This window comes from Miscanthus floridulus, chromosome 3, assembly GCF_019320115.1.
Source record: "Miscanthus floridulus cultivar M001 chromosome 3, ASM1932011v1, whole genome shotgun sequence".
NCBI classification, from domain to species: Eukaryota; Viridiplantae; Streptophyta; class Magnoliopsida; order Poales; family Poaceae; genus Miscanthus; species Miscanthus floridulus.
The window spans coordinates 129373760-129396668 of NC_089582.1; the positions used below are offsets into that span (position 1 = coordinate 129373760).

Sequence of the window (22909 nt, forward strand, 5' to 3'; positions counted from 1 at the left end):
AAAGATTCGATGTGACGGGAAATCTTGAAAAATTTGGCATTTTGGGTGGTAACTAAACAGGCCCATGGAAGAAACTCCATTACTCAGAACCTGATGCCAAATCATTGACCACCAGAACATTTATACAAGGTGGAATACTATCCATAATCGGATTAGTACCCGGACATAACTTCGCCTCAAGGTCAGCTAGACTGTGAGCGACAAGATTACAAGAACGGGGTTTATGTAGCTACGACAAAACTAGAAAAATTGATATGTAAGCACTCCTTCAACTCCCATAGCAATCCGCTTACCGAGCTTCGGTCAAGAACGGGCGCATTTGCCGCTTGGGCCACCATCAGTGCGTCGGTCTCCAGGATCACTTTCTGAATCCCCAACATCACTGCCCGCTGAAGAGCTTGTAGACAGGCAATGAATCTCGGTATGAGCAGCATCCAGAAGTAACCTTTCCCAGCTTGCCGTAGCCTGAACAAACAACAGTACCATCGGCTCCTCTCATGACATATCCCCAACCACCAGCTAGATCCCTCCTGGCTAAAAGCCCCATCACAATTAATCTTGATAAAAAATCAGTTGGTGGCTTAGACCATGCCGGCTTCCTTCGACTTTGGACAGGTTCAGCTTGTACATTCTTCAAACATAGCAATTTACTAACTGTGCAATATGTCCCAGCCCTCTTGGTGCATCCCCTTCGCGAATCCTGCACCGTTCTGACCACCAAATGTACATGAGAGTGATCACCCGTCGCCGCACGTTTTCCTTCAGTTTCAGAAGAAGAAAAAAAGAAAGATCTACTTTTAAGACAATACTTCACCTGAACTTTGCGATGACTAAAATTCTGCAATAGGATGTTTTTTTTTAAAAAAAATTCGGAGCTAAGATTCGCGCTGCGGGATGGATCGCATCGACATCAAGTTCAGCAGGCCCAGCGGAGCACGACTCCTCCACGTGGCCATGTAAACGTGGGCCCCACCTACACCGGTGCGGACTGCGGAGGGGACTCGGCCACGGGCCACTCGTCTCGCTCTCATCTAATTACGCCCCCTGTCCCTCTCAGACCTCTTCCTTGTTCTTCGCCTCGTCTTCCTCAATCGTCGCCGGGAGCCTCCGATCCTTCCTCCACCTCGCCGCCGGTGGTGCCAGGTGGGACAAATCCGATCTCTCCGCGGTTCGCTTCTCCGCGCGCGCTCTTCCGAGTGATTTTTTTTTTAATCTGTCGCGTCGACCTGATCTGCGAGCGGTGCGAGAAGGGGAAGGATTCCGATCTGATCCGGGGCTGAATTGCAGGGCCGGCTCGCGGACGGTGCTTGGACTGCCCCCGTGCCGTCATGGATCGCGCCGAGCTCACCACCGAGCAGGTTAGTGCCTGGGGTTGCTTACCCGCTTCCGTTTCAACTGTTGATGCTTGCTAGCTTCCGCGTGCCTAGTGTTTACAATCCGTAGGGTGTGCGGGCTGGTTTATTGGGCCGCATTAATAGGCTCTAGTGTGGTATGAAGGATGCACTATGCAAATTGTCATTCTACTGTATTGATTGACAGGATGGGTACAACTCTGTAAAATCTGTTGCAATGTTGTTTGAAGTAAATCAAAATTTCCACTCATGTCAGACTTACTTTGTCGCAACTTGCATCGTAGGCTGACGTTTTGCTGTGGTCATCTACGGAGTCGAGAGAGCAGTTGCTACTTGCGCCATAGTGATAGCGCGACTGAAACTGCGGTGATTATCATGGAATGGGATTTTTGTTATGCAAAAACAAAGTGGTTTGCTGTTTCTCTATCGATGGGGCCACGACCTGAGACATAGCCACCCTTTCGCTGTGTTAAAATGATGGATGCATACACTCCGGGCCGTAATACACTATCATGCTAGTGAATCAGTCCATGCAAATATCTTAGGCTATCATGTTCTTGTTTACCTGCTTACATAAAGCTGATGACTGCTACTGCTGCATTTATATTTGTATCAGTTAGCAGATAAAGTTTTAATTTTGGCGGGAAGAGTTAGAAATAACTACTGGAAATTGCAGATGATTGCATCGCATTATGTTTATATTTCTTGGGGCAAATCTTCCTTCCATCCATGTCCAGAGATGGATATATGTTCTAACTTCCAACCAATTAGAAACTCTTGATATGTTACCTGGCATCATATGCTTTATAGGTTCTAATATTATGAACTGAGTGCCTGATACCATCAACATTTAGCAAGTTTGTCGCGAATTTATAAATCAAATGCCTTGTTAATTTTGATACTAGGTGCTGAATTACTGAGACTGTCCGTTTTTGCTGACTGAGTGTATGGAAAATTACACTTTTCTAGCTCTGGCATACTAGTTTTCATGCGTTAGCATGCCTTCTTTCTAAGCTAGGATGCTTTTCATAAAAATGTTGCAAGCATCAGTGGATTGTGGAATTTTTTGTTGCATTATGTTAGCAGGAAGGAAAAGTATAATTCTTTTTAATTAATTTTTGTATTGTGGTTTTGTATATTAAGGTTCCTCAAGCGAGATATTCCATGGGAGCATTACATGTCAACTAAGCTTATCTCCGGAACATGCCTTCAGCTTTTACGGCGATATGACCACAAACCAGAGAGTCAGCGAGCTCCTTTGCTTGAGGAGGTGAGTTGCTTTCTCAACCTAAATTATTTGTGTGGATAAAAATGATTAAAGGCCATTGTATCACTGCCTTCTTTTTCCATCTTTCAGATTTGCTACTATCTTGTTATGATTGATGTCTTCATCTTTGCATCACAATTTTTCTGGTTTCTTCCTGTTTTCTCACTCTTTAGTGAACTATCTTATCCTTACGTTTTTTGGTGTTTCAAGATCATGTTTTTAGCTTACAAGAGGTTATCAGATATGCATATTTGTAATGCACTCTTTTTTTATCAATATCTGAATTGATTCAGTGCATTAATAGGGTGTGTACTCAACCTTGCATAGGTTTACTGTAACAGGATCTAGTTGACTAATTTCCCTTTTCCTCTTTTGCCCACAAATAACTCTTACTGCCTGTATTGCCTTGCACTTGCCCTTCAAAATAGTTTATATTATATTTACTTGAATTTACTTTTACCTTGTTTATCTATTTGTGTAAATCTCTATTACATGTTTGGTTACTCAACTAGTTTTATATAACAGTATAACACAAAGATCCTTAAAACTCTGTTCTTTTAGGATGGGCCAGCGTATGTCCGAGTTTTCCTGAATATCCTGCGGAGCATCTCCAAGGAAGAGACTGTGGAATACGTGCTTGCCCTCATTGATGAAATGCTTGCAAGTATGCCAGCCTTTTTTTCTTTCAGATGAAAACTATTCACTTCCATCATTAAACCATTAGATTATCACTTATTTATGTTACATTGGTGATACCTTTGTTTTCAGCAAATCCTAAGCGTGCAGCACTGTTTTATGACCAATCTCTGTCTGGTGAAGATATTTATGAGCCTTTCTTAAGTTAAGTGTACTATGCTTGTTTAATTCTTTTATTTTTATCTTATTAATTTAAGGAATCTGCTTATTTCGTTGTCCAGCAAATATATTGACATATATTGCCCATTCCGCATCCTGATGACAAGACTTTGTAATTAGAAGTCACCTTCTGTACCTTAGCCTGTTTTGTTTCGGGAATACCCATATGCTAGAAAGAGTTCGTACACACCATGCTAGGCCTGTTTATCTTGTTCTCTTATTACCAAATTTAGCTAACAAAATTATAATTTTCAGGTTGTTGTGGAAAGGCAACTGGTTTGTACAAGAAAAAAGTTGTAAGATATTGACTGATATAATTAGGTAAGTTTGGCTTGTATTCAAATGCTCATCATGTAAAATTATTTGTAGATCTTACTTTACTTTGACTATAGTGCACGACCAAAGCTTCAGAATGGTACACTTCCAAATGGAGATGCTTCAAATTCAAAGAGCAAACTTACTTCAGCACATGATGTATTGAGAGGTTTGGTTGAATGGCTCTGTTCACAGGTTAGAAATGTGAATGGTCTTTTTAGTTCATTACCACTTTTTGTTTTTTATATGCTATGAAACTACCATTTATGCGTTCTGAATTTTATTATGATATGTTTTGCAGCTGAGGAATCCTACACACCCGAGCTGCTCTATTCCTACTTCTATCCATTGCCTCTCCACTTTGCTGAGAGAACCATATGTTAGGACATTATTTGTTCAAGCTGATGGCATCAAGCTGCTCATTCCTTTGATATCCCCAGCTTCCACACAACAGTCAATTCAGGTGATTGCTTGGCCCTAAGCATCGAGAATGGAAATATCTTGGAGTAGAGTGTCTCATTAGGTCTTAGCTGTTTGATTGCAGATAACAGGCATAAACTGTTTCATCTTTCAACTCTAGAACTAACTTCCCCATCTGTTTTCCTTTTTGTTATTTCTTGTGCAGCTCCTTTATGAAACTTGCCTCTGCATCTGGCTTTTATCCTTTTATGATGCTGCAGTTGATTATTTGTCCACCACAAGGGTTATGCCAAGACTTGTAGAGGTTGTCAAGGGCTCTACTAAAGAGAAGGTAATGTTCTAAATTTGCATGTCATATTATGTCACTGTAATTACGTCAGAAATGTTAACATTATGCATAAAATTGAAGGTGGTCAGAGTTGTTGTGTTGTCCTTCCGTAATTTGCTGGCAAAGGGTGCATTTGCTGCCCAGATGATCGATCTTGGATTGCCACAAATAGTACAAAACTTGAAAGCTCAAGCAGTGGACTGATGAGGTGAGGAGCTTTCCAAACCTTTGGTTTTTTTAATATTCCACAGGAAAATATGCATCGAATGTTGAAATCTTTATATCTGAACCATTGTTTCGATTGAAGTAAATGTAGGAATCACAAAATGGCAAGCATATGCTTTCTTGAAAACCAACCTGTCTGAAATATTTGCTATTTACTGTTCAGTAAGTAAAAAAAGATTGCAGTTTACCTAGGATTTTTAGTTTAGTGTCCTATTTTTTTTGTTGTAGATAGGGTTAGGTGAAGATATCGCTTAAACCTGGGTTTTCAAGTGTCTAAGGAAAAATGACACAATTTGCTAAAATATATGGAGTTGCTATATTTCAGGTGCCTGAATTTTCAGGCAACAATCTTAGACAACTAATTAGTACAATTAAAAGGACAACTCACAAGAGACAAGTCACAGTTTTTTTTTCTAGTCAAACCATGACAAAATTACATGTCGCCTGAACAACAAAAATACAGGCACCTGAAATATAGAAGTGGAATTGTAATGACATAGTGCGCCCTCTTGTAGTCTTGTAGTTTCTTTGTTTGCTGAACCTTTTTGTGTGATCTGGTCTCCCATATGCCCATGGAAACCCTGGTAATTGAACAGCAGAAGTTTGCTTGGTAACATTACAAAGAGTTAGTTAATCAGGCATTTTGAAGCACAAGAATCATTTTTATCTGCAAGATATGTTGGAGGTTCCTGTATTTGCTGCTTCAAAATTGGGACTCGTGAATTTTCATGCAAGCATAAATAAATGTGACTATATCTCCTTTAATGTAGTGATGCACAGCTCTTGCGCGTTTGAGAAAAAAATATGAATGTATCTAGTCTATTACATGCTCAGGTTGAGCTTGTATGTTTTTGCACCTTTTTGTGCTAACAGCAATTTCCTATTATTTATGCACTCAGGATCTGTTAGAAGCTCTGAATCAATTAGAGGTGGGACTCAAAGAAAACCTCAAGAAGTTGAGTTCCTTTGATAAGTACAAACAGCAAGTTCTTCTTGGTCATCTTGACTGGTCTCCAATGCACAAAGATCCAAGTTTCTGGCGTGAGAACATCAACAATTTTGAAGAAAATGATTTCCAGGTATGCCTTGTCCTTTCTTGAATGAAAATGTTTGAATAAACTTGTTGCACAATTGGACTAAGTAGTTCAACAGTCAAATTCATAGCTAAGCTATTCTGGACAATTCAATCTAGATTAGATAGGCTCGTAAGCATTCGGCTCTGTGGTTGTGATGAAATTGCACCTATAACTTGGCAGATTCTACGAGTTCTCATGACAATCATTGACACATCAAGTGACACAACCGCTCTTGCCGTGGCCTGCTACGTACCTCTCACAGTTCCTCCAGTACCATCCATCTGGCCGAGTCGTGGTGGCAGACCTCAAGGCCAAGGACCGAGTCATGAAGCTCATGAATCATGAGAACACTGAAGTGAGGAAAAATGCGCTGCTCTGTGTGCAGAGGCTCTTCCTCTGGCGCAAAGTATGCCAGTTTCCTGCAGGCTTGAGAGAAACTGAGTCTTCTGTATTTAGATCCAGAGAACCCCTGTCCATTTTTTCAGAATGGCCAGTTGAGAACAAAAAACCTTGAAATTCTTGTCCAGTATATCGTATTGTTATTTGATTTTTGAAACCGATGTATAATAAATAATCAGAGCCATACCATGCTCGATGTAATAAAGTGTCCATGGGCTTGTTGATTCATTTATGTAAATTTGAATTGTAACTTTGGCATACCTCTTTTTTTTTGTTATTCTGTTTATTCTTCTACTTGACAGCATTGCCTGACCTGTGTGCATATGGATGTTACATGTTTGCAATTGTTCCACAGGTTTTTATGAAAGTTCATTCTCCTGAAATTTTAGAACATCATGCGCGAGCCATCTTTTGATTTTGGCTTGTTGCGCTACAACAATACACATCGTTCAGTTAAACCTGTATTATTGTTCATAATAACATTCGATGTTATTTGCATTTTTTATAACATTTGAGCTTTCACATATTTGAAAACACATATACTTCATTGTTCTGAAATATGAGTGATCGAAGTTTCTTCCAATTCAAACTATCCTAAGTTTGATTAATATCTATCACATGAAAGAGCTAAATTATGAAACTACATTTGATAATGTCATTGCTGCTAACTTGATGTCTTAAATATTATAGTTATTTTTTATAAATTTACTCAAGCTTATAATAGTTTAGACTTATGATAAACTTTGATATTTATACTCCCTCCATTTCAAATTATAAGTCATTCCAATTTTCTTGGAGAGAGCATCTCAAGTTTAAATCAAGAAAACAACTCACTATATAAATTGTCTGTTGAGGTAACTCATGATTACATGGAACTAAAAGGTGGTGATAGACTCCTAGTGGATGGCTCTAAGACATCAAAAGCCTTGTGATAAATCAAACCATACTATCGGAAAAAAGAAACTACGGAACTATAATAGAAGAAGTAAGACCATCTCGAATTTAAATCTATATATAAGAGAGCTAATAAGGAACTAGATAAATACTTGGTAAGTGGTTTTATCGGTAATAGAGCCCATCAAGATGAGGCTGAAGGCTACTTTGATTTGTCCTTAGCTAAAATTGCACAGTCACAAGATAGTAATAGAAAAAAATAAGGAAGAGACAAGAAATATGACAATAACTCTAGGTGGAGTTCATGACAGTAGATAGAGTAGAGGCACACCAAGATAAAACAATATAATTATAATCAAATAAATAAATAAATAAAACATTAAAAAATGTGTATGTCCCCAAAAAATTCTAAATACTACAATAAGCAAACTAGAATAGCACTATTTGCAGAGACCAACTTGCTACTTTGCTACTAGCAAAAAACAGGAAAAGAAAAAAAAAACTTGCTACTTTGCTAGTTATTTAAAGGGGCTCTTGTGTTAGTACCCTTGTTTTGTATCGAAATTGTGATTTTGCCCCTATTTTTTTGACTTTGTGAATTTACCCTTACTGTGTCATTCACGAAGCACCAGTTTGCCCCTGCTCCGTCATCCACCCCTAACGGTGTTAAACTTTGTACAAAAGGACATAAATGCCCATGTGATTTTGCCCCTGTTTGTTATGCCTAATTGTGATTTTACCCTGATTTGGAATTAGACTTTTTTATTGTATGTCTAATTATAATTATTTGAACTCAAATTTAATATTGATAAATATTCAAAATTTTGACAGCACATTTGCTATATTTTGCTAGCATCATGACAACAATATGAAGCACATATAAAACACATAAGAAAAATCATGGAGAACCACAGCATTTCAAAGTCTACCATACAACGTATCAACATGTCCACAAAAGTTGTGAAAAAAAACATGTCCACAAAAGCTACAGGTCTACACCATGTCACATGTCCACAAAAGCAACTACACCGTGTTATATACTATTGTTAAACTCTCACCGGTCTTTTGTCAAGGATAGGCATCAATGGATAGTTCTCCTTCACGCCTCGTTCAATCAGAGAATCACTATCAGCAGCTCTGTTGAGATTAGAAGCAAACAGATTCAATCTATCCTGAATATTCTTGTTAGGGTGCTTGATTGAGGTCTAGTCCAACGACTCCCAAATTGTGTACGAAATTGTGCGTCTTCATTCGCCTCCTTCTGTAGAAGTTCTTCAGTCTGAACAAGTAGTTTCTGATTGACCCTGCTCAAATCCCTAAGCTGCTGCAACTCAGATTCTAAGCCAGCAGGGCCACCACTTATCTGCACAGCCTCTACGTCTTCCTTCAGATCCAAGGGCAAGGTTATATTTCCTTCCAATGAAAGAATAGAATCTGGTAAGTCCATTTCCTTCAGCCTGACTCTAGTGATCTCACTAGCTTGCTGTAATTTCTCTGCCTGGGTCCGGATAATATTATCTACCATCTCTGTGTACTTAGAGAGTGCTTTCATGCTGTCATTAGGCACAAGTGATGAAAAAAGCCTTTCCTTGCTGGCATCTAAAACTTCAGCCAAAGAGGTAGGCTTTACAAGGGACGCTACAGGGAGGGCTCCCAAGGAACCAGCAGCTGGAACCCGCATCAGGTAAACACGATCATTCTCCTTCATAGCCCTTTCCAAGTTGGTTTTCATGTTACTTTCCAGCTTGTTGACAGAATCCAGAAGCTGGGCAGCAACTCCCTTCGTAGTCTTCTTAGCATCTGCCAAGGCACTCATACCAATCTTTAAACGTGCAATTTTCTCAGCAATTTCTTCTTTTTGATGAAGATCTAATGAATACCTATAGCAAGCATCGGCGTAGAATTGAGCAGCTTTCAGCTGGACATGGGACACCCATGTCTTATCAAAGTGCTGACTTAGAGGAGGTGCACTGAGAGCTGCATATGCTTCTTCATAGAATATGCCCACCTGAAAAGATATGTGAACATGTAATGACGAAGAATTAGTTAGATAGCACATTGACACCAAAGTTTTGCAGAAGAAAGAACTGTACGGCATCATGAATAAGAATGTGCTGTATTAATGGTAGCTAAAATGAACCGTGCAACTCATATACAATTAAGTCATCATATATAACTAAATCAAATCAATTGTAGGAACTAATCTCACAACTGGATACACACACGAACTTGCTTGCTAATTCCTAAACAACTTAAGAAACATTCAGAGCTTTCATTCATTCCACATCAATTCAAACTAAGCTCCCATATCGCAAAACCTGAACAACAGGAAGTAATCACGCACCTGCCGCGCCACCTTGGAGCACAGCGCGGGTGGCTTCCCTCCACCAATGACCTTCTCAAAGAAGCACTCATGCGCCTGCGCGAGCATGAGTTTCTCCAGCATGCCGGCGCACTCGGGCGTGATGCCCACGGTGGTGGCCCCCGCAGCGACAGCCTTGGCCGCGACCCCGCTCTCCCTGAGCCACGCGAATGCCCCCGCCGCACTCTGGAAGGCGCCGCACGCGGTCTTGATCCCGACGTCGGTGGAGCGGTCCGCGGCAAGCGCGATCTGGGAGTAGACGGCGCCGAGGTTGAAGAGCACGGCGGCCTTCTCGAGGTGGACGGAGGCGAGGGCTCACTTCTTGTTCCCCTTGAAGGCATCGTGCCATGTGAAGGTGAGGGAGTGGACGTGGGCGCGGTCGGCGGAGATGGGGAAGCGGGGCTCCACGAGCGCCAGGGCCTACGCGTAGGCGAGGAGCGCGTCGCGGCGCTGCTCCAGGGAGTACGGGTCCGGGAGGGAGGGCTGCTCGACAGCGGCGCGGAGGTCGCGCACCACGGTAAGGTCGTCGTCGGCCGCGGCAGCCTCGCGCTCCGAGTAGACGGAGGCGATGTAGAGGCGCAGCGGGCGTCCAGGCACCGGAGCCGCCCGCTCCGCCCTCCCCTGCGCCCCGGCCCGCTCCACGCCCACGTCGCCCCGATGCCGCACCTGCTCCGCCCGCCCTGATGCCGACGCTGCTTCGAGCCGCCGCACCCACGCCGCACGCTCCGCCGCCTAGAACCGCGCCGCCCGCTCCATCCCTCTCCGATGCGGTCGGTGTCCTGTGGAGTCGAGAAACAGCCAGAAAGGATAAGGGGCAGTTTGGGCATTTAGACTTTTCTTTTCAGGTTTCGAATTTTTTTAATCCATCTATTCGATGGCCATCCGACGCCAAAGCAGGGGCAGACGGACACTTCAGTTCAAAATAACAAGGGCAAAAACACAAAGTTAAAATAGTAAAGGCAAAATCACAATTGAAGTACTGAACAAGGGCAAGAATACAATTCTCCCTTATTTAAACACGAACGAAATACTAGCAGTGACGACGAAATAAGCCCCCTGGTGATGGAGAGTGTATAGACTGGCGGACCGTTGTTGCATATATATGCATCCTGAGCTTTCTGGCGGCCGATTGCATGCAGCTGACCCCTGATGATGGACATTGCTCCATCAGTTCTCCGTCTCACTCTCATCTGGGCAGACTTCTTCCATCGTATTTCCTCCAAAGACGGGGGTGTCAGCCCCTGCGATGCATTCACTGCTGACGTTGAATCCCAGCTTCGCAGCAGCTTGGGCCACGAATCCACATGCGCAACGCCTAGAATTGCCATCCGTAGAAAAAAAAACAGCATTCTGCAGACGTGCGCAGCAGAGTCGGTCAACGACACCGGCGCCCCCGACAGCCGCAGGTGCCACTGGACGTGCGCAATCCCTCAGCTCGGACTCGGAATCGTAAGCACATATCTTGTCGATCTGGGAGAGAAATGCAGCCTCGGGAGGTACAAGGTCGTCTGCAGCAGGAGCAGGATCTAGCTCGGCTGCCCTGCTGGTTGGCAGGAGCAGCGAGAGGCTGCTGGCGATCAAGGCCGCCGCCAGCAGATGCAGAATCATCAGACCCGCCTCCGCCGCCGAGGGTGAGGCCGCCAGCTTCGTCGTCGACCAGGGCCTGGGCACCATTCACAGCTTGAATCAGTGTGGGCGTGGGTGGGTGCGGTGGTGTTCTAGCCTGTGAGTGGCTTATGCGATTGATAGAGTGAAGTGATTGAAATGGCTGGCTGGCTCTGAACTGATCCCTCAACTGCTGCGTCTCCGCTCGCCTTTTGTAGCCTCTGCCAGAATACAAAACCACTATATAATAACCATATAAATTGTAAATGATACCCTCGTTCCAAGCGTGATCCCGTTGTTTAATTTAATTATTTCTTCGTCGACGACGCGCAGAACGTGCACCAACACCGACATCCAGGTAATTGTTGAGGATATCTCAATGAGACATGCGCGTCCGTGTCCGTAAATCAAATCAAACTGATGCTGTATGATCTGTATTCTATGCGTATACACTCGCTCGTATATACTCCATACCTCTTCTTGCAAGTTGAAAATAAAATGTGTCTTCGTGGTTGCTCATTATGGATGATGGAGATGATTTTGCATATGGATGGGGAAATGGGAGCACATCCGAGTACTCTGGTTACCATCCGGAATTAACAGCATGTTCGGGAGGCCGTATCGTATCGTGGATTATTTACTGCTGGCTGATTTGGTGTGAGAGAAAAACACTGTTTTTGGCTGGAAATTTACGATCGTTTACGAGCAAGCGAACAGGCTGTTAAGTTTTCGACTTGATCATCGTCGTCCTCAGAGTCATAGGCAACGAGGTCAGCTCGCGCAGTTGGACAACATGATCGGCGCAGTTGTGGTGTCGTATAAATATATAAGCACCCCGCCACAGGTTAATGCTCCTAGCGGCCGAAAAAAAATGGCGCGGCAATCAGACTCCAGATTCGCCTGGTGCTTTGCTACAGCGCGCGATTGTGAAAATTTCATATGCGCGGCTGGCTGTACGTTTTATCGAAAAAATTTACAAAATCGCGCAGCAAAAATACTGGTTGCTTGGGGTTGAACTCAGCTCACTAGCTTGAAACCTAGTGCCCTTTACGGCTTTACCACCTGAGCGGAGAGGTAATTTTGTTTCTAAGTACTAACGAGTTAATCACCATATTCGCTTGTTGGTTTCAGTCAGACTTATTCAACCAGTCAACAGTGTTTTCTTCTCACAACAAATCAGCACCAGCCAGCCCAAACCAACCCAGAAACCAACCAGCGAACACGTCGAATATGGGCAAAGCAAGAAATAGGCACCCTAATTAAAACACTCCTTGGTATTGGAGATGATGTCCAAAATGACATGTTTTTGAAACATGGAGGGAGTACTTATTTGCTACTACCTGTCCTGAAAAGAATGCAACTATGGGTTATGTGTGATAAAAAGTGGTTCGTGTTTGACTAAGTTTTTAGTGATTAATATTTATAGTTATGTCTTTAAATTAATAAATTAATTTATTATAAAAATATATTTCATAATTAATCTGATGATATTTATTTAGTATCATAAACATGGATACTTTTTTATGTATAATTGATCAAACTTAAGATACTAAAAACGTAACACTGTGCTAGCATCGCATTCTTTTGGAGACGGAGGTAGTACTAATTTGATATTTTGGACTTTGGAGTTTCATAAACTATGTTGTAATATATCATATTGGTAATGTAAGATCTATAGAACCTTAGAAACATATTTGTGTTCATCAAATTTATATTTGTCATGTTTCTTACATTAATTCCACCACAAAAATACTCATAGCGCCGCTATAGCTTAATAACTGCTAAAAAAAAATGTGCTGTTATTTTCAATAACCCACTATTTTAAACCATGGCTAGCCGGCTATAGCCACGTATCTTCATTGGTTTAAACAGTTGTATTTAGTCCAAACTATAAGCAAAGGAATCATCAAAATGTTCTCAACATATCTTCAATTCCAGATTGAGGATTGTTTGGTCCTAAAAATAAATACCTTAAAAAAATCCATGGACCAAAACACATGGTGCCATTGTATTCTGCGTAGTCGATTATGAGATGGGCACGCAAACTAAGTGTATCTCGGCCGATTATATGTTCTTTGTGGACAAGAATAAGGGTGTGTTTGGTTGCCTCTTCTAAATTTTAGTCGTTGTCCCATCAAATGTTTGGACACATGTATGGAGTATTAAATATAGACTAATTATGAAACTAATTACATAGTTTGCGACTAATTTGCAAGGCGAATCTTTTGAGCCTAATTAGTCCATGATTTGACAATGTTTTGCTACAGTAAACATGTGCTAGTGACGGATTAATTAGGCTTAAAAATTCGTCTCGTAGAGTATCGACGGATTATGTAATTTATTTTTTTTATTAGTATCTAAACACCCCATGCAATATCTCCTGACACTTCTCCTAAATTTTAGTAGCTGGATCCAAACACCCCCTAAAGGTGAGTCTGGCTGCCTGCAACTTGCGTTCTTGATTTTTGAGAGCTCAAACCAGCTACATGCCTATGTGGCTTACTCTTTTATCCTGAGGCATACAGAACTTATAGCCTGCATTGAAGAAGCCCTAAATCTATATCTGACATGGACGGCAAAGTTAACGTACAACAAACCGTATTTTTCTTTCACAATACATCAGCCAACGGTACTTTTAGACATTCAGTCTATTGGTTTGGTCGTATTTGGCTTATAAGCTATGGCTTATCAACCAACGAACAATATTTTTCTCTCACACTAAACCAGCCAGCAATACTTTCAGCCATGACTTATAAGCTAAACAAACCCAAATAAAAAGGGCAATTGCTTATCAGTCAAATATCAGTAGAGTACGTACAGGACAAAGAGGGAAATCTAGTAGAAGAAAAAGTGCGGCACCAAAGGCCTCTGCACTGCGTCATCATGGCCCAGCTCCACTACCCCAAACCAGCAACATGCACCCATAGCCACTGACCAGGAGTCCAGGCCTTAATCTAGTCCTGCAACTGAATGGACGAATTTACAACTTCGAAAATCACCACTGCAAATGCAGCGAAAATAGTCGTTTTTTCAAACTTTCTGTGCCAATGCATAGTTTGAACTTCTGAGGCTATCCGCACCGCACGCCTGCAAGCGGACCGGTAGCCTGCACCGCGCGCCTGGAAACACACCTGCAGCGTACCGGCCGCACAGCGCATCGCTACCTGCAGCGTTCCGGTCGATCTACGCTAAACACTGTAGCAAAAGAGAGAGGGAGAGTCGGTGAGAGAGAGAAAGAGGGAGGGAGGGGAATAAAATATGGAATAGTATGTATAGAGTATGTGATAGAGATACCACGGGTACGGGAAAAATATATATAGAGTAGAGAATCTCGATGACTAGGATAAAATATTCCTTTTTAGAGATGAAAATAGAGGTGGACGAGTGCGGATAGCCTGATAACATGGAGGGCAAAGTTTAACTGAACTGCATTAATGTAGTACCGAAAAACAAAAGTGCACATCACGACACTTCTGAAAACATAGCAAAATGGATTGCAGTAAGAATTACGATCATTTGGAATTACAAAAAATGGCAAAAGTTTGAACTGACATAGCTCCAACAAATTGACTTCTGCAACCAACCCTAGCTAGGCTGAACAAATAACAAGACTGAGTCCTGGCACATGCATTAGAAGAACTGCCTGAACAAACAAAGATTTATTTGGCTCATCTTAAGTCTATCTTGTCAGCCAGGTTTTTTCACGGCAAATATGCTCAACAGGCCATCTTGATGTAGACCAACAATGCAAGCAGCCTGTGCTGGTGCTTAGGCCCTGTTTAGTTTTCAAAAAAAATTTCCTCCTACAGTAAAAGAGCATGTTTGGACACATGCATGGAGTACCAAATGTAGACGAAAAAAAAAACTAATTGCACAGTTCTCGGCAAAATCGCGAGACGAATCTTTTAAGCCTAATTAGTCCATGAAAAGCCTTAAGTGCTACAGTAACCACATGTGCTAATGGCCGATTACTTAGTGTCATTAGATTCGTCTCGCGGTTTCCTGATAGGTTCTGTAATTTATTTTTTTATTAGTATCCAAAAACCCCTCCCAACATACTTCCGACACATCCGATGTGACACCCAAAAATTTTCACCTCCCCAACTAAACACACCCTTACTAATTGCTCATTCACACAACCAGTGCCCAAATGTACAGGTCTGTGAAATGCATGCAAGAGGCAAGACTCACACTAAAAAGTGTACCACTGCATATCCTTCAATCCTCCTTGGTGACAGAGATGGTGGGAAACCAAAATATGGATAGGTACGAAAATTAACTTGTCCTACCGACCCTCTCAACATTAAAAGACTCATGTCAAGTGAGAAAAATGTTGAATATGTTGGATCCTCTTCATCTGGAATGCGTTCTATGAAAATGTATCCTTCCACTGGACCACAAATGCAGCATTCACTAGTATAATAATGGTCAGGCAAGGGGATGGTAATCTTCATATGCCACTCATGGGACTTCTCACTGCCATTTTGCGGAAACGTATAATAATCCACAGATGTCCCTTCACGAATCAGAAGACTAAACATTGCAACCTTGCTTCCCCCTGACTCCACAACAACGATTTCCCGTTCATCACGGGAGGTCAATAGTGCAAAACAGCATACTATTCATGTCGAGCTTGATAACCGTGCTCATGTCGTATAATTTCCAATAGAAGCAGTCATACGCACATTGGCCTGAATCCAACATATCAATTTGGTCCAAACCTAGATCGCCCCAACTGACAGACGTGCTGACACTCCAGCAGCCAGAACCCGAAGAGAAGATAAATACTCCCAGCCTTGACTTGGATTGTATCCAGTTGATCACACTGAATGATGTATCCTCCTCTATGCCTCCTGAAGGGATAAAGGAGGCCCTCGAAAGGATGAGACTCTTGTGGAGCCCGATGGAGGCGAGTTGGTCATCGGTTATGAGAGGCAGCAGCAGGTATCGTCGGGACAACGGGTCGCACACCGCGAGGTCCCGGATGGGGCCTCTCCCCCTATGGCAATCGACAAGGACGCGGCTGTCGCGGACATCACGCAGATACCAGTGGTCCAATTTGGTGGTGCGAGGGAGGAAGTCGAAGGAAAACGCGACAGCACGTGCGACAACAGTGGAGGGATGGGGCGCCTCGACAGGTTGGAAACCAGAGGAGCTAACTAATCCAAGGAGTGGGGGCGGGTGAAAGGAGCGGTACCGGCGGAGGAAGGAGTGGTCAGCGATGAGGCGGCGGAAGGCGACGCACGCGGCGGAGGCGCGGGCGAGGTCAGGAGTTATATGTTTAGTGCACTAAGCTGTCTGACGGGTCACCAAGCAAATGTATATTCCCACCGTTGAAAACAATAGCATATAGGAATTAAATTCCCCTAAAAAATATAGGAATTAAATTATTTTAAGTTCAGATCAATTTAGACAAAAATTACTAATGTTTTTTTAGTTATGGAATTTATTTTTTTAATCAAATCTATTATAAAACATAAATGTTGATGACATTTTCTAGACTTAGGTCATCAAACTTTAGAGTATCTTACGGCGTTAAACCTAGGATTGCATTATCTTAAGAATGGAAGTAGTATATTTATGGGTACGGACTCAACCTTACCCTAGGCGAGTTCTGAGTTCATTATTTGATGATGAGAAGTGTTCAACTCTGTCAAGTTCATCCTCAAAATGGCGCAACATCGTCACATTTCAAAGTGTCTCGAATGCTTATGTAGGGGCAGGTTAGACTTTTCTGAACAAAGCCGCGTCGTGACATCACTTGTACATGGAACGGTTCAGTTTCCATCCAAAATTGTTGCTAGTGTTTTCAAGCAAAAGGGTTCAGGGACTGCCCTGTGGCCCACCCTCTTGCATGTCGCGCTACCCTGCGCCAAACGGAGGAGACAATTTGGCTTCAGCAGCATTGGGGAAGTGTGGAAACGGCGATCGACGTGCTAGCAGGGCAGGGTGACGCTAGTGCCATTAGTGGTCGAGGCAGTGTATTGTTAGGACAACTAATAACTAGGCACACGACAGTGAATCACTCATGGCGGTGAGCAAATTGAGGACACGAGGTCCATCACGCATGGGAGGGTAACACAGACGTTTGAGGACAGTATGGTGTGCGTTAATTGTTTGCTGGGCCCGTTTGATTTCCAGGCCCCAGGGGATTTTATGAATCTGGGTAAAATAATTCTCAAAATCCTAGAATCACATCCAAACAAGCTAGATTCTATTGGCTTTTAATATAGACACTGAATCCAATGAGCACAGTAAATCTTTTTATCCAATGAAAATATTGATATTTTTTTTTTTGGAACGACAGCTAGTGATTTGGCAGGGGCGGGCGGGCGGCGCAGTGCTCCAGGTGATCGGTGTCGTCGGTGCCGAGCCTGGACAGAACTAAGGGTGACTCGAGTCTAGCACAAATCACCAGTTGCCCTGGGTGGTAAAAGTCTGTTCCTCTGCACCTTTACAAAAGTTACGCCGAGTCTAGCACGAACAGGCCAGCAATCACGGCAAGATTTCTTTGGTCGGTCTCTACATATAATTGAAGATATCCAAACGCTAAAAGTTCAGTTACAAGACAATGAACTCTGAAATATAGAAGACCATATGTGTATGGTGCTTCTACATAATACATGCAACTCAGGGCAGCAACATTTGAGGACAGCGGTCATCAGACATAAGATTAACCCAGTACAACCAGAAGCATATTAGAAGGAAGATGGTTTGATACAAAAGACTGCATCCACTCCCATGCTCCTAATCAGGATGGGAACCTAGTCCTGCAACAGAATGAATGAAGTTATTAGAACATAGAAACCACCATTGCAGAAAGACAATGCATCCCAAACGTTTGCTTAATTGCTTTCCACAGTTCCAGTGCTAAGGCATAATTTGAAGGGTGGACTGTTCACAGTTCAGAAATACTTGACTCAAAAAGGAAAGATGCATAACACTAACATGTTTTTTTTTATTTGAGCTGACGAACAAACATGTTTTTTTTTTCAGAGCTGACAATCTTATTACTGCAGTAAGCATTGATGTAGAAAACACACACATTACACAACAGTGATTTCAGTTTGCAGGTGCAAAAAGATGGCAAAAGTTGAAATGGTATAGCTACCCAACAAATTGATTTGTGCAGCCAGGCCTAGCTAGATTGAACAAGGAACACGATATGAGATTCCAAACTTATGATAATGCTAGAATAGGCAGAAGCTCATTCTAACTGAAAGGCCTATGTAGCTGAGTTTAGTCTCATAAGCCTGAATTTTACAACAAATTGCTCAAAAGACTATACTTTTGTAGACCGGCAATGCTGTTTGGAAAACACTACAGAACTAGCACCACTCAGTTCAGTTGCTCGGTTGCTCCAGTGGATTGTAATATAATTGGCAACTTTAAACTGCAACCAGGTGAGCCTATCACAGTAACAAATACAAACACGAGAGAACATGAAGTTTCATAAAAGCTATGCCAAGTGAATAAGATAAATAGAAAGAAGCATTTGTCAAAGTTCAGAATATTTGCATAAGCATGGGATGGGAGGCAAGGAGGGAACAGATATGAGCCCTGCATTACTGAAACTGATCATCAAACAGTACCCAGACTAACCCTTAAACAGTACCCAGACTAATCATATGTGAACAAGGTCACAGCCTCACAGAGTCACAAGGTTACAGACCCTTTCTAAATATGAAACAATTGCCCAGAAGCTTGTCGATAAACCAGTGCTTTATCTTTTTTATTTCATGATTTTTTGAATACTGTGGGATGGATCCTCCATAAGAAAAAAAATGGTTTTCATAGTAAAATGCTCCTACATACCACTACTTGTATGAAACAGCAAGCAGATCATGAGTGACTTCCTGAGTACGCTTTACCTTTGATACACTAGAGAGCACTCAGGACAAGAAAAGGTCATGTTAACAAGAACAGCCTGCAAGTCTCTAATGGAAGCAAATTGTCAAATATCACATGAACTATGTGGTTAACACAAAGATCTATAGAAGACTTGGATGAACCCAAAATTACATCGTTCAAATATAAAGTTATTCCCGCATCATAATCACATGGCAATAATTTAGAGCTCTGCTAAAATGCAAAAGGCAATACTTACAATAAAATCTTACCTCTCCATATCCTTACAATTTAGAGCCTTCAGCCGATTCATCTCGCGCCTCGGCGAACAAGGACTCCCCCTTTATCGACTCCTAAAGAAAGCCGACCGTTACGAGTGGACAGCCGAGGCCCAGGAGGCGCTTGACATGGTCAAGCTACTTCTAACAAAACCCCCGGTCCTGGTTCCTCCGAGCGACGGAGAATCCCTCCTGCTGTACATAGCGGCCACCACGCAAGTGGTCAGCGCCGCCCTGGTGGTAGAGCGGGAAGAAGAGGGACACGCCCTCAAGGTGCAGCGCCCTGTGTACTTCATCAGCGAGGTACTATCCGACTCCAAAACCCGCTACTCCCAAATCCAGAAACTCCTATACGCCGTCCTCGTCACCAAGAGGAAGCTACGTCATTACTTCGAGTCACACCCTGTGACTGTCGTAACATGATTCCCCCTCGGCGAGGTCGTCCATAGCCAGGACACCACGGGAAGAACCGCGAAGTGGGCACTCGAGCTGATGGATCAAGGCATCGCGTATGCCCCCCGAACGGCGATCAAGTCCCAGGTGCTGGCTGACTTCATCGCAGAGTGGACCGAGGTCCAGATGCCACCGGCGGTCGTCGATCAAGAGTGCTGGACGATGTACTTCGACGGGTCGCTGATGAAGAAGGGCACCGGCGCGGGGCTGGTCTTCGTATCACCCCTCAGGGTCTGCATGAGGTACATGGTTCGGCTCCATTTTCCCTCATCAAATAATGTGGAAGAATACGAGGCACTCGTCAACGGCCTACGCATCGCGATCGAGCTGGGCATTCGATGCCTCGACATTCGGGGCGACTCTCAGCTGGTCGTTAACCAAGTCATGGAGGAGTCCAGCTGCCACGATGCCAAGATGGTTGCGTACTGCCAAGAAGTTCGACGGCTGGAGGACAAGTTCAACGGCCTCGGATTTAATCACGTCCCGAGGCGCCTCAACGAGGCGGCCGACGCACTCGCGAAGGCGGCGTCCGGTCGAGAGCCGGTGCCAATGGGCGTCTTCGCCAGCGACCAACACAAACCCTCGGTGCGCTACGAAGGGTCAGAACGGGCCGAAGATGGTCCGTCTGATCCGGCCCCGAGGGCTGATCCGCCGACTGCTCCATCTGACCCTGAGGTCATGGAGCTTGAAGAGGATCCAGCTACAAAGCCCGACCCTCTAGACGACTAGAGAACGCCCTACCTCAACTACCTCCTCCGCGACACACTGCCGATAGACAAGACGGAAGCTCGACGGCTCGCACGTCGCACCAAGTCTTTCATTCTTGTAGAGGGCGAACTCTACAAACAGAGCCACACCAGGATCCTACAGCTCTGCATCCCCAACGAACAGGGAAGACTTCTGCTGAGCGACATCCATGGTGGGGTCTGCGGTCACCATGCCATGTCGAGGACCTTGGTTGGAAACGTATTTCGATAGGGCTTCTACTGGCCCACTGCAGTAACCGACGCCGAGCAAATCGTACGCACCTACGAAGGGTGCGAGTACTACGCTCAACAGACTCACCTCCTAGCCTAGGCAATCCAGATGATCCCCATCATGTGGCCCTTCATGATCTGGGGGCTCGACCTGGTTGGGCCACTCAAAAAGGCACTCGGGGGCTTCACCCACCTGCTTGTCACCATAGATAAGTTTACGAAATGGATCGAAGCTCGACCGATCTCCACGATCAAATCCGAGCAAGCTGTGCTATTCTTCCTCGACATCATCCATCGCTTTGGAGTACCAAACTCCATCATCACAGACAACGGCACGCAGTTCACCGGTAGGAAATTCATTCGATTCTGCGATGAACAACACATCCGAATTGATTGGGCGGCCGTCGCGCACCCTCGGACGAACGGGTAGGTCGAGCGCGCAAACGGCATTCTCCTACAGGGCCTCAAGCCTAGGATCTTTAACCGGTTGAACAAGTTTGGCGAGCGCTAGGTCATCGAGCTCTCGGCGGTGCTCTAGAGCCTAAGGACAACTCCCAACCGGGCCACCAGCTACATACCTTTCTTCATGGTCTATGGTTCTGAGGCCGTTCTCCCAATGGACCTCGACTATGGAGCGCCAAGAATCAGAGCATATGATGAACATGGAGCTAAGCCATCCCACCAAGACGCCATGGACCAACTAGACGAAGCCCGCGACATCGCCCTCCTCCGTTCGGCCAAGTACCAGCAGGCGTTGTGACGGTACCATAGCCGACGGGTGCGGAACCGAGCCTTCACCATCGGGGACCTTGTCCTCCGCCTCGTGCAGAGCAACAAGGACCGCCACAAGCTCTCCCCACCCTAGGAGGGGCCGTACGTCGTCACGAAAATACTCCACCCAGGCGCCTACAAGTTGAAAACCATCAACGACGAGGTCTTCACCAACGCCTAGAATATTGAGCAACTACATCGTTTTTACCCTTAAATAAGCGCATACTTTTCCTTATCAGTTTTTGTCTTTACAAATCCCCGATCTTTAGTGACGTCCGACTCCAACAAATTACGAGGGGTCGGACCTCACTCGGGGGGCTAATACAAATGATACAAGTACGTTTATCTTGCAAACACTTCCTGTGTTACCTTTGCAAACATTCTCTAAGTTTTCCACTCTTCCCGTAACAAGTCCTAAGGGCTAGGATTTCAGGAACAAATTCTGAGTACAACTGGTAGGACTGTGGGAAACCCATGCCCCAGCGGCTACAACCTCCTTGCTCACCAGCGTGATCAGAACTGTTTCACCCGCACTCTTAGCCTTTACAACCTGAGCCATGGGAAGGGTCGGAGGGCACCGAAACCTCTTCTACAAAGAGAGGAAGCTGAAAAGACTGTTTGCCATAACAAAAGATGAAAATTTATTCATTCTTTGCATAAATTCGCCACTTACAAAGTGATTTCATCATGAAAAGGACTAATGTATTCTTAAATTCAAAGGACTGTTCACTCAGGGGCTCCCCCACAAACTTATTCAATTACAGTCTCTACCTAGCTTTACTATGAGTACTACTACGATCGCCGCACCACACTCTCCATCGGCGATGTCCTACTGCTCTGCGGGATCCTCGAAGGCGTCGTCATCTACAACGTCGAGCACCATGCCAACGACTGCGGTGCCCCTCCATCGGGGAGTCCAAGGACTACGCCATCTTCATCAGCCACAACCCCGACAATGGCATCTGGGCGGGGGGCGCCTCCCGCCGAAGGAAGGCCGCAACACATGAGGGCAAAGCTGACGATGTTTGGCACCCTCCAGCGCTCCTCCTTCGGCAGCAGCGGCTCCTCCTCAGCATAGGCGACCTGCACCATCTCATTTATGTTGGATGACCTCTAGCTCGACATCGCGCTCTAGATTCACGAATGGATCTCTGAGTTCTTCTCTCCCTGGCATTACCCTCTCTTACTTAGGAACCGCTGCATTCGGTGGAAAGGAAGGAGAAGAGGTGGCGGCTCAGAGGCTGGCGAAGAGTTGGGACGAGAACTCCCCATCCAGGGGAGCCCAACAGGCCTCCTGGGTCGATCAGGCAGCCCAGTCAAAATAATGAACGAACGACCGCTGAAAGATAAGCACCTCTGTTTACTTACTTTGAGTGTTAATTTCTTTACCGAGCCTCTGACCCCAGCAACAGCAAAGGCACGGACATTGCTCGGGGGCTGTCGAGGGTGTCTATTTGTTTAGACACCCTATTCGCTCGACCCCT

The 22909-nt window shown here is 44.2% G+C and overlaps 3 pseudogenes; 1 reads left to right on the forward strand and 2 right to left on the reverse strand.

Annotated features, from left to right (window-relative positions):
• The first annotated feature begins 930 nt into the window (after nt 1-930).
• Nucleotides 931-6503, forward strand: LOC136542433 (probable V-type proton ATPase subunit H; annotated as a pseudogene).
• Nucleotides 6504-8055: 1552 nt separating this feature from the next.
• On the reverse strand, nt 8056-11167 carry LOC136544434 (vacuolar-sorting protein BRO1-like; annotated as a pseudogene).
• A 4052-nt stretch (nt 11168-15219) lies between these two features.
• On the reverse strand, nt 15220-19259 carry LOC136544435 (uncharacterized; annotated as a pseudogene).
• Nucleotides 19260-22909: the final 3650 nt, after the last annotated feature.